The sequence below is a fragment of the Bombina bombina genome, chromosome 1, assembly GCF_027579735.1.
Source record: "Bombina bombina isolate aBomBom1 chromosome 1, aBomBom1.pri, whole genome shotgun sequence".
Lineage (NCBI taxonomy): Eukaryota > Metazoa > Chordata > Amphibia > Anura > Bombinatoridae > Bombina > Bombina bombina.
Window position 1 is genome coordinate 1039124428 of NC_069499.1, and position 12210 is coordinate 1039136637.

The 12210-nt window shown below is 37.9% G+C and overlaps 1 long non-coding RNA gene across 1 annotated transcript; it reads left to right on the top strand.

Annotated features, from left to right (window-relative positions):
- The first annotated feature begins 8660 nt into the window (after positions 1-8660).
- Positions 8661-11114, top strand: LOC128640979 (uncharacterized). The gene is made up of 2 exons (XR_008399419.1): positions 8661-8751; positions 10839-11114. It is a non-coding gene; the product is annotated as an uncharacterized LOC128640979 (long non-coding RNA).
- Positions 11115-12210: the final 1096 nt, after the last annotated feature.

Sequence of the window (12210 nt, forward strand, 5' to 3'; positions counted from 1 at the left end):
ACATGAGGTGCATGTTCTTTTTCCACACCTGTATGTTGCATTGTGGTGTAGCCACAAGCTGGATTTTTCTTCCCTGAGCATACTCAGCGAAAGTATATTACCCAGAGTTGCCGCCCGTCTAGCAACGAACATGCATCCTCCTTTAATTTTTTCTCTTAGTTTAACATCCCCCATCAAAATGGGCAAGTTTTTGTCAACAATCTCACAAATCTCCCTGTACTGGTTCGAGAAAGAGGTGATAAATTTTGGTTTAATGTGACTGTTGGACAAAGTTCCCATTTTATTCCTGTTTTTGTCCATAAGCAGACTTGATCTTTCCATCTTGCTCACTGTTTTATGGGCTTTATCAACCATCCCTCTTGGGTAACCCCCGTCTCTGAATCTCCTCTTAAGGTCATTACTCTCATTTAGGTATATGTCATCCTGTGTACAGTTGGCCTTTTGTTATGCCTCTAAACACATGTCTAGGGTTGTTGCTTTTAGCATGCAACAAACTATTGCCTGAGATGGGTTTCCTGTACAAGGATGACACAACCTTTTTCTCTTGTGGTAGACCTGTCAGAGTTATGTCAAGAAAAGATATCGTATCCTTCTTCCATTCGTGGGTAAACTGAATTCCAATATCATTGGCATTAAGTTGCTGTAAAAATTCCCCAGCTTTAATCTGGTCTGCTAAGCAAATCATCAATAAAGCGGATGTATTTAATAATGTAACCTGTATGGGATACGCCTCTACCTCCAAAGACGTGGGTCCTCTCCCAGCACCCCATGAAGAGGTTAGCGTAAGAGGGGGCAAATTTCGCCCCCATAGCGGACCCACGTCTCTGGAGGTAGTAAGTAAATTGAAACATAAAAAAGTTATGTTCCAAAAGGAATTTCACGGCATATACAATCAGCTCTTTCATGCCTGGGGTTAAATCAGTGTACAAATCCAAATAGAATTCAACTGCTCTCAAACCAAATTCATGAGGGATGTAGGAGTACAGCGAGACAACATCAATTGTTAGCCAACTGTACTCCTCCTCCCATGTCACTCCTTCCATGACACTTAAAGCCTGAGTAGTGTCTCTAATATAACTCTGTAGCCTTGGAACCAGAGGTTGCAGGAAATGATCTACCCATTGTGACATTGGCTCTAACATAGAGCCGATGCCCGCAACAATAGGCCTGCCCTTCACATTTTCCAAGCTTTTGTGGACTTTGGGGAGGTGGTGGAAGATGGGGATAACTGTGTTCTTAACTTTAAGCTGATTTGCAGTAACCACATCCATCAACCCATCCTCCACTGCCTCATCAAGTAAGTGACATAGTTCTCAAGTGAATCTGAATGTAGGATCACCTGGAAGTTGGTGATATGTTTCAGGGTCATTCAGTTGTCTGAGGCCTCAGCAATGTAGCTATCCTTTTTCATCACAACTACACTGCTCTCCTTATCTAATTGCTTTATGATTATATTTTCATTGTGTTGTAACTCTGATAAAGCTGACTTCTCTTTAATGGTAAGATTATGTGTTGTAGGCATACCTCTTGTAGCCAGGTTAGTAAGATCTTCTATTACTCTCTGGTGAAAGACCTCTAGAGCTTTACCTCTGACAATGCATGCGTAAAATAACAATATAAGAAGAGATACCTGTAAGTGTTTGATTGGATTTGTATTAGCGTACACAGTGGCAGCAGCAGCTGCATGCAAGGCAAGCTTCGATGGAACAAAAGAGGGAGGAGACTGAGGATGGAACAGCTGACTGGTACTGGATTAGTGAAGGCCTCAAAGGGTGCCAAAGTGAATGGACACTGACAGACTGGTTTAACTGGCAGGTATAAAAGCAATCTTCTGAACTTCTGTTTAAGGCAGGAAGCCTAGAGGCATAGGAGTCAAAGTAATCCGGAAAGGAATTCAGGAAGCAGTTAGGATAGTGCAGGTGTGCTAATTTGGAGCACAACAACGAATTACCAAGCAAGGTGTTAGAGCTGAGCAGGACTTACATATGGATCAAGCGGAAACGAGGCTGAAATCTACAAAGTGGCAAAGAGGATGTATGCAAACAATGACAAAAATACCCCAATACACTATTAACCCCATAATCCGTCACAACCCCTACTACAAAATACCCCACTACACTATTAACCCATAAACTGCCACAACTCCAATCACAAATAATCCTCTACACTATTAACCCCTAAACAGCCATAACCCTGATCGCAAAATAGCCCTCTACACTATTAACCCCTAAACATGTAAACCCCCTAATCAGCTAATCCTCCTAACGCCCCTAACCCACTGGTTTTCAAACCTATCCTCAGGCCTCCCTAACAGGTTAGCTTTTGAGGATATCTGAACTGGAGCACAGGTGAAATAATCAGCTGACTAGTAAACAAGGTTATTTTACCTGCTCTCCCCCCAAAGTAATCCTAAAAATCTGGCCTGTTGGGGAGTCCCGAAGACAGGTTTTGAAAACCAGTGCCCTAAGTTACCAAAAACAAAAACCTAACATTACCGGGGGGGGGGGGGGGGATCCCCTAACATTACCTGAAAAAAAGCCTCCAAAAAAAACTAACATTACCTGGAGAAAAAAAAACAACCTATAAAATAATAAAAAAAGCTAAAATTACATGAAGAAAAAAAAACATAACACCTGAAAAATAAAAAAACTAACATTAAATGAAAAAAGCTACCATTGCACAAAATAAACGCAATAGTCCTTAGAAGTGTTTTTTGTAGGGCATTGCTATCTAAAAAAAAAACTACTCTAAAAATTGCCCTGAAAAGGGCATTTGGTTGTGCTCTTTTGCTGCCCAAAAAGAAAACAAAAACAAAGTATGGGTGATTTCTTTTCACTTTTCTCGCTCACTTGAAGTTTATGGCGAAGTACGTTAATGCAGTTGCAATATTTTAACTTCAGGTCTTTGCACACATCGGGTTAGCGCACAAGAAAAAAACTTTACTTTTAGCTTGTAATACGGGCGCTACCCGACGCACCAAAGAGCCGAAGTCGAGAGGCGTTAGCATGCGAGCGGGAGTGATAAATAGAGCTTTACTGGTAATCTAGTCCTCTATGGGGTATCTTCTATATAGACACACAGAAAAGACATATAAACCTGCTATATACAGTGTGTTTGTCAATGTTTGCCCTACAAATACAAAATGCATAAAGATCAATGTATTGGGTTAATTTTTTAAAGTTTTGTTCCATGCTTTGAGAAGGGATTTGTGTTTATGCTCTGCCTAAAACCTTACTTACTCTAGAGCCGTCACTGCATCACCCATGTGTTGGACGTTAGCCATCACTGTTCTAAATCATTATAGCGTTCCATTTTTCCACTAATGCTCGCCTCAAACTAATTGTTTAACCTCTGCACAGGAAATAAACACAGCTAAAGTTTTAATTGGGAACAAAAACGGTTTCATGTCCCTTTAAGTGATCCTTTTTGTAGCAGGAAACAGAATCGTAGATAAATACTGTATTTGGTCACCCCTTTGTTCATACTTTAATTTAACATATTACTATCTCTCCAGCTTCCAGCACCTTGTCATTTCACCAACGGTCCTTTTCATGCAGAAACCGTCACCATTATTATTTTTTTCACGGTAAATGGGGCTGTGCTGCCTATGACTACTCTCGGCTCTGGCGAGATTTTCTGAGCAGTCTTGTCAGTACGTGAGTTCCCTCCAAAAATATTATATAGGCAAATTTGAGCTTGTAGGAATGAGTCCAAAAAGGCCGGTAGGGGGCGCTATAAAGAATAATAAAATTAAAATGTGCAATAAAATGCAACCAAAATATTCATGGGACAAATAAACATATGCAAATCAATAATAATGTCTTTAGGGTATGTAGTGATCACAGGCGGTCAAAGGTAATGAAGCACGCCAAACTGAAAATTTCAGAAGCACTCCCAAAGATTTCTGGCAGAGATGCAGCACAACTCTTTACACTTAGTAATGGTGTAGTCCTGAAATATCAATTAAACAAAGAGGAGCCTCATGTGCGACAATCTTATCCAAGGAATATGTACGCATGTGTATAACAGGGTACTCACATTTAGTAAAAGCACTAACGATTATTTTCATAATCGTTTAATTGGTCAATCATTTTTTTTGACTAATCAACTATTCGGATAAAAAAAAAATCCACATACTGAGTGTTACAAATATAAAACTTCAGACTAAAACTTTACATTGACACAAGTGTTTGTCCAATTTTTAAGCAGCAGAACACTTTTATAATTACGCAAAACAAAACCACAAACTGTTTGAAAATACGGTGTGTTATGAAAGTAGTCAGATGGCAGTTAGAGGTAAAGGGGCATATTTATCAAGCTCCGTATGGAGCTTAAGGCCCCTTGTTTCCGCAAAGCCTTCAGGCTCGCCGGAAACAGAAGTTATGAAGCAGCGGTCTAAAGACCGCTGCTCCATAACTTGTCCGCCTGCTCTGAGGCGGCGGACAGAAATCAACCCGATCGAATACGATCGGGTTGATTGACACCCCCTGCTAGCGGCCGCAAATCTGCCGGGGGCGGCGTTGCACCAGCAGTTCACCAGAACTGCTGGTGCAATGATAAATGCCGACAGCATATGCTGTCGCATTTATCAATGTGCGGCGGACATGATACGCTACTCTGTATCATGTCAGCTTGCACATTGTTAAATATACCCCAAAGTCTTTTTGCTACATTTCTCAAATTGAAGTTAGATAATGGGATGGTATCTGAACGTCTAATCACCTCCATTTAGATGAGCATATGGGTATGGTTCTTTTTGTCTAAAATACAGGTGGCCGATACGATAGGCTTTTGGAGACAATTCTCATGCATTTGGATACATTTATATGTAACAATATGTAAATTTCTACATGTATCTAAAGGTGCTACAAATGAAATGTTTTGAATATGATTGTTTTGTAAGTTATCATGTTTTATATATAGGTGATGAATATTCATGTTATTCACGTACACTAACGTTTATATTGGATTTACATTATAGAATGAATGTGTTTATATATGGAAAAATATATATTTAAAATTGTATTCCAATTTATATGAATATATAAACGTGCGTATATCTGTAGATATAAGAAGGGGTTAATAGACATACACGCCCCTCTAATTAAGACAAACCATTTTGATTGGGGATTGCAGTATTTTTAAAGACTGGGCTGTAACAGTCTTTTATGCCTGAGAAAACAGCTGTTTGTTTAGCCAAGAAACGCATTGCATAAACAAGGGGAGACACATCTTGTGGGCCCCACTGGCATATACTACTTTGTTTTAATTGGTTTTAATAAATTAATTTAACTAGAAGTGCTAGTATGCCTGTTTAATACAGCAAGCCATCACTGGTGATTTAATAAGGCACCTGGGATTGTTCCTGCAAGCAGGAGTTGGTGAGCTGATACACCTTAAGATATCAGTCTGCACAGTTGGGTACTTTTACTAAATGTTAGTACCCTGTTATACATATGTGCACATATTCCTTAGATAAGATTGTCTGATTTGCACATGAGGCGCCTCTTTGTTTAATTAAAATTTTAGCTTGTGAATTGTATCTCTAGCTATGATGGGTCCTAGATGTGAAGGTGAGACACATCCACTACTATATAATGCTCAAAAAAGCCCCCAAAGATTTTGTGTTATTTCTCCCTGTGGCAGCAAGTTTTTGATCATCATGCACTAATCCTCCATTTACTAAGTAGGACACATCCTAAAAGAAGTAAATAGTTATGCCCACATCTCTAGTCTTAACAGAAGTTCACTAGAAAATCCCTCATCATACACAGTGCCCCTAATGTACCTTTGTACACAGTGTAACTACTGATGCCCACATCATTCATTATACAGGGTGTAACCAGTGACAAACACATCACCGATTATACAGGAGGTAACATCTATATCCCCATGAAACAGTGTGTAACTTGCAACAACCATATCACCCATCATACATAGTCTTACAACTTATACCCACATTACCCGTCACACAGGGTAACCACTTATGCTCATGCTACCCTTCATACAGAGTGCAACTAGTAACAACCACATCATCCATCAGTGTAAATAATGATGCCCACATCACCCATCATGCAGAGTGTAACTGCTGATGTCAAATTGATCATTATACAGAGAGTAACTACTGTTGGGCACATCGCATCATACAGAGTGTAACTATTTACAACCACATAACCATTTATACAGAGTAATTAGTGATACCCACATCATATATGCTGTAACAAATAACACCAACATCACAAATACAGTAACAAATAATGCCCACATTACAAATATAGTAACATGTTAAAGCATGTGATTTTTGCATTACTGGCTTGTCCTGCTTGGGAGCTGAAAAGCTTGCAACTCCCAAGCGGGACTTTATCTGCATGTTTAACCCTTGCAGGTCCACTAGTGGGGGGAAAATAACATGCTGTGATGAATTAGAGCGTGCCATTTTTCAGAGGTAATTACAGCTAAAGGAGCCAATCTAAATATTGTGATTTAAAAAAAGTGTTTTATTTTCTTAGATTAAACACTGTCCTTGGAGAATAAATGCTGAGTTTTACATCACTTTAAATGTTTAAACTATTAAATGTTTAGTCCTTTCTTGACTGTGATGTTGCACATGTTTATCATAAAACAGGGGTGCCCAATAGGTAAATTGGTATCAACTAGTAGATCCTTTGCTGGTAGATCACGGCTGATGTGATCAAAATGATGTGGTTAAGTTACACAATCTCAACAGTGGGGAGTGAGTAGAGTATGGTTGCTAGGGATACCGCTTTATCTACCACAGTGTGTGAATGGGCAGGTCATTAAACAGTCTGATGGTCGGACATGAAAAGTGCTACAGGATTGGATCTTGAGGGACATCAATTTCAACCATTGTAGATGATTTTTGAACGACAACACAATTGGCCTATCAAAAGCATGGTTGAGTGAGTACTCTCCCAATGGATATGACGGTATAGTATAGTTAGGAGGGTAAGCGTCAATAGATAGAAAAAGTAAAGGCAGAGGCTGCTGTGCTGTGCTAAAGGAAAAAGTCTAACAAATGAAGGTGTTTATCTGATAAGAAATGGTCTGCATGGTGCGTTATTGAAATTTATTTGTGTAAGCCTCACTGGGTCATATCAGGCCAAGTCTGGGGCACAAAGTAAAGGGGTCAGTGGCAGTAATTTGAATGCAGTGTTTTGTAACATGGCACAAGGGATTGTTCCTGTTAACCAGAATAAAAGTCAGTACAGTACAACTCCAAAAATCCGGACCCCGGAAATCCGGACAACCTGAGAATCCGGACTCTGGAGTGATTACAACTTCCGGGTGTTGGTTTGTCACTGCGCATGCGCAAATTGGCATTCAGAGCTGCAACAAGCAATGAGCAGTGAGAAATCTGAGCTCCACAATTGCGCACTACAGTTTGCCATACATGACTGGTACCTGTGCAGGTATTTACCATCTTTACACTGCACAGTACCCTTATACTTGTATACTGTACTGTAGTACTGTATTGTACATTAATATACTGTACCAATGTTTACTAAAGTGGATAAGGGGTCTAAACAGAAGCAGAGGAGAAACACTCTGTAATCACTGGGCACAGCAGAAGCTCCATCCACAAGCGGTTCACCGGGTGCAGCAGATGCTAGCGCTCCGTGAACAAGCAGTTCAGCATGTGCCGAAGAAATACCTGTAACGGAAAGGAATGTACATATGCAGGTGCAGTACTATATTTTAATAAACAAGGTGATCTGTACAGTATTTATTTATAATAAAAAAACATTAGCACGTCTTCTTTTTAAAATACAGGTATTTTATCAGCAATGTCCGAGAATCCGGAAAATCTGAAAATACGGACCAGGCAAATCCCCAAGCAGTCCGGATTTTCGGAGTTGTACTGTACTACTTTTGTCGTCAGGATTAATCTGTTAAAATCTGCTAAATCATGCAACCTTAAAGGGATATGAAACACACATTTTATTTTTTTTCTGTGCTTCAGATATACAACATGCAATTTTAAACAACTTTCTCATTTACTCCTATTGCCAAATTTTCTTCATTCTCTTGTTATCTTTATTTGAAAAAGCAGAAATGTAAGCTTAGGAGCCAGACCATTTGTAGTGGGTAGATTTCATTGAGCTGGTCATTTGAAATGTAGATCCCAACACATAAATGTGTGAGCACCCTTGTCTTAAAGCGACAGTCTCAAGCACACATTATAAGGTGATAGTATGTCATTTTTGCTTTACTTACCCTAGCCACAAAGGGTTAAGCATAAGTACCATATTGCAATTTGGGTTTAGTGTGCAGTTCAATTGTTTGCATTAAAATGTGCCTTATAATTTATAGTTTTTTGGGGGGGTTTCTGGTTTACCCTTTAAAATTAGTTTTGCTCAGTAATAATGACTGATATATTTTAACAGCCTATATATGTACATGTAAACAGAATTCGAAAGAAGACTGCATCAATACTATTAACTTTTTAGGAAATAAAAATAAGACCTGCAAAAATCCAAAGAATAAATAAACGATCTTACAACAGACAACATTGTCATACTCTCAATTTTGCAACTGAACCGATTTGCAAACGTACTTCCTGTTAAGTGACTAGTTTGGGTTGCAAGCATTTCTGGGAGTTGTAGTTTATTTTCTCGTTATGAAGCAGAGCTTATAGCATGCAGAACTCGAAGTCCCAGCATCCCTAAAGAAATAAAAAAAAAGTCATCTTTCTCCTGATTTTCATTGCTGATTCAAGTTGCAGTAAAACAAGTATGTATGTATATATATATATATATATATTATGGAATTAATTATTTTGTGGCAATACTTAAGTAGAAAATATTAATGCATTTATTTTTTTATATTTCATACTTTAAATTTATTTTATAAAACATGTCTTGCTTACCTGTAAGTTGTACAAACAATATAGCAATATTTGCATCCCAGTGCATCTACATTTAATTAAAAAAAAAGATAAAGGTTGTTTTATTCAGCACGTTTCATAAAACAAAGTACAGTACTGTACTTCATTTTGAAACTTTATATTTTAGATGGTGCATTGAACATTTTGGTGACCAAGTTGCAGCTTAAAAGTGATAGCAAGCAATAACATTTGCAAATGCACTGTATAGAACTGTTAGCACATTAGGTTATATATATATATTTTTTTTACAAACGCTTATAAAAAGGTTGTTTCTTAGCCCCTCCCCCCAACAACTTCTGCCTATAGCCCAAACCACTGCTGCTTTTTGACAAGTGGGCAATTACTTTTTGTGTTCAGCTGTGCCCCAGTAGTGCAATGCCACTTTCCAACTGACGTTGGCACATGGTTGTATGCAAGCAACAGCAGACATCCCAACCTGCAAAAATTCATTTCAGGGAGGTGGCTTCGCCCGCTACTGCGCCGCCACCCCCCCTCCCAGTTATATATTGGACACCTTGAAACCCTAAATAAGATAGAGACTTATCATTAAAGTAGCTTCCCACTAAAGTCACATTAAAAAGTAGCTTTATTGCACAACCACATACAACAAACCTATTTTCCAGTGATCGTACACTTGTTGGTAGTATTTGTGTTTTATTTTATTAAAATCAGTTGTGGCTTTTTGGTTACTGATGCTTTGAGGGTTCTATAACGTTCCAGCAACTAAAGGCATTCCTTAAAGAAACACTTTTCCGGATTTGGGCCACATTAGATCATGGTACTTGGAGTTTCAGGGAGATTGCATTCCATTTGCTGGCATCAGGGAGCCGCTATTACAATCAGGGAGACTCCCTGAACTTGAGGGAGAGTTGGGATGTCTGCAACAGTGTGATAATAAAATGCTTTAACACATTCGAACATTCCCTTTTTGCACTTTTATGTTCCTTTTACTTTGTGTGATGTGGCTTCATGTGAAGAGGTTTGATTGTGAATAGGGTTGCAAATATCAGCCATGCTCATTGACATAAAATGTAATTAATAATTAAACAGCATAACTCAAAACCTAAAGCTGCTAGGACTGATTTTAAATGCTGATTTGTTTATAACTAGTATTCATCACACTCAGGAGATGTTTCAATTTGACAAGAGCTTTCTTTCAATATTTATTCTTTATTTTCTACATTGACATGAACCTTAAAGTAAATGTCAATTTTGATGCTAAAGTGCCCGTTTTTTAATAATTCGATTAAAAACAGGGTCACTTTAATCAAAATGTACATTTCACTCATGTTGAGAGAAAAAGAAAAAAACTTAACTTTTAAACTTAACAGTAGCTCCAGCTTCCTCCGCCCGTCACAAAGCCTCTTCCTGTGTCTAAAATGAGGAATCCGGCTTCCTCCAATAACGGCATTGAATCAGACACTGATTCCCCCGGGAGGGGGGGGGGGAGTCGTGATTGGAGAATGACCTATCCATCATTCTGATGTCAGAAATGGCTTGCAACGACCGGAGGAAGCTGGAGCTGATGTGAAGATTAAAAGGTAAGTTTTTTTTTTTTTCTCTCAACAGGAGTGAAATGTAAATTTTGATGAATTAAAGTGCCCCTGTTTTTAATCGAATTTTTAAAAAATGGGCACTTTAGCATCAAAATTGACATTCACTTTAAAAATACCGGCCATGTTGGTAAATACCGGCTGGGTGGCAACCCTAATTGCGAATGTTGTATTTCAGTATTTGTGCTAATTTATTAGGCTATTTGGGTCATACCATTTATCAGTTTTTAATCTTCATTGTTATTTACAATCCAGCCTGATTCAGCAAATTAAATAATAAATACAACTAATACCAATGCTAGTAATAAACAAGCTGTATGCCAGAAGAGTGTCTTTTCACTATTTGATAAATATTTCTGGCTTATTGTCATTTGTAACAGGTTATGGGGCAAAGAAATGACAAAAATGAAAGCCTGAATAGCGTTTCATGTGTTTGTACAAAGTCAACAACGGAAGCGGCAAATCTGAAACCTTCACAACCACCTACAGAAACTTTGAAAACCGCACACAATGAGAACTCGCCACAGTTACAAATGGGAAAAAAACAAGTGGAGGATATGCGTTTTATGATTTCATGTACTAATTGGTACTGAGCAATAAATGTGTTTAACATAGCCACAGATTGAGTATTAAATTATATATTCTTTAAAACTGTATTCATATTTGTCTTCAGTATTGATAAACTCTTTGCTTCTTAATACATTTTTAGTTATTTTTCAACATTTATTTAAAGGGATAGTAAACCCCAACATTTTCTTTTATGATTCAGATAGAACATACACTTTTAAACAACTTTCCAATTTAATTATATTATCACATTTTCTTCATTCTCTTATTATCCATTGCTAAAGGGACAGTATTGCACTACTGGCAGCTAGCTGAACACATCTAGTTAGCCAATCACAAGAGACAAATGTGTGCAGGCACCAATTAGCAGCAGCTCCCACTAGTGCATGATATGTGCGTATTCATTTTTTAACAAGAGATACTAAGAGAACAAAGCACATTTGAAAATAGAAGTGAATTTAAAAGTGTCTTAAAATTACACGCTCTATCTGAATCATGCAAGTTTAATTTTGATTTTCCTATCCCTTTAATAATTGTTTAAGAATCAGATAGAGCATGCAGTTTTAAACAACTTTCTAATTTACTTCTATTATCAACTTTGCTTCATTAACTTGGTATCCTCTGTTGAAGGATCAGCAATGCATTACTAGGACTTAACACATTGGGTAAAGCAATTTCAAGAGACATATATATGCAGCCACCAATCCGCAACTAGATTCCCGTAGTGCACTGATGCCCCTGGGCCGCCTACCTTGGTATGTTTTTCAACAATGAAGCAAATTAGACAAATGAAGATGGAAGACAATTGGGAAGTTTGTTAAAAATGTCATTCTCTATCTGAAGTATAAACGTTTAATCTTAACTTTACTGACCCATAAAAAAAAATGTAGCAGTAGTAGCATTTTATGTTAAAGGGACACTCAAGTCAAAATTAAACTATCATTTAGATAGAGCAGGACATTTTGAACAATGAATCAACTTCCATTAACAAAATGTGCATAGTCTTTTTATAGTTACTTTTTTTAGGTAATCTGCTCCTACTGAGCATGTGCAATAGTTCAGAGAATATACATATATGCATTTGTGGTTGGCTCATAGCTGTCACATGATACAGGGGGAGTGGAAATAGATTTTTTTTTCTAACAAATTTCAAAATTATGTCTACTACTCATTTGACGTTCTGAC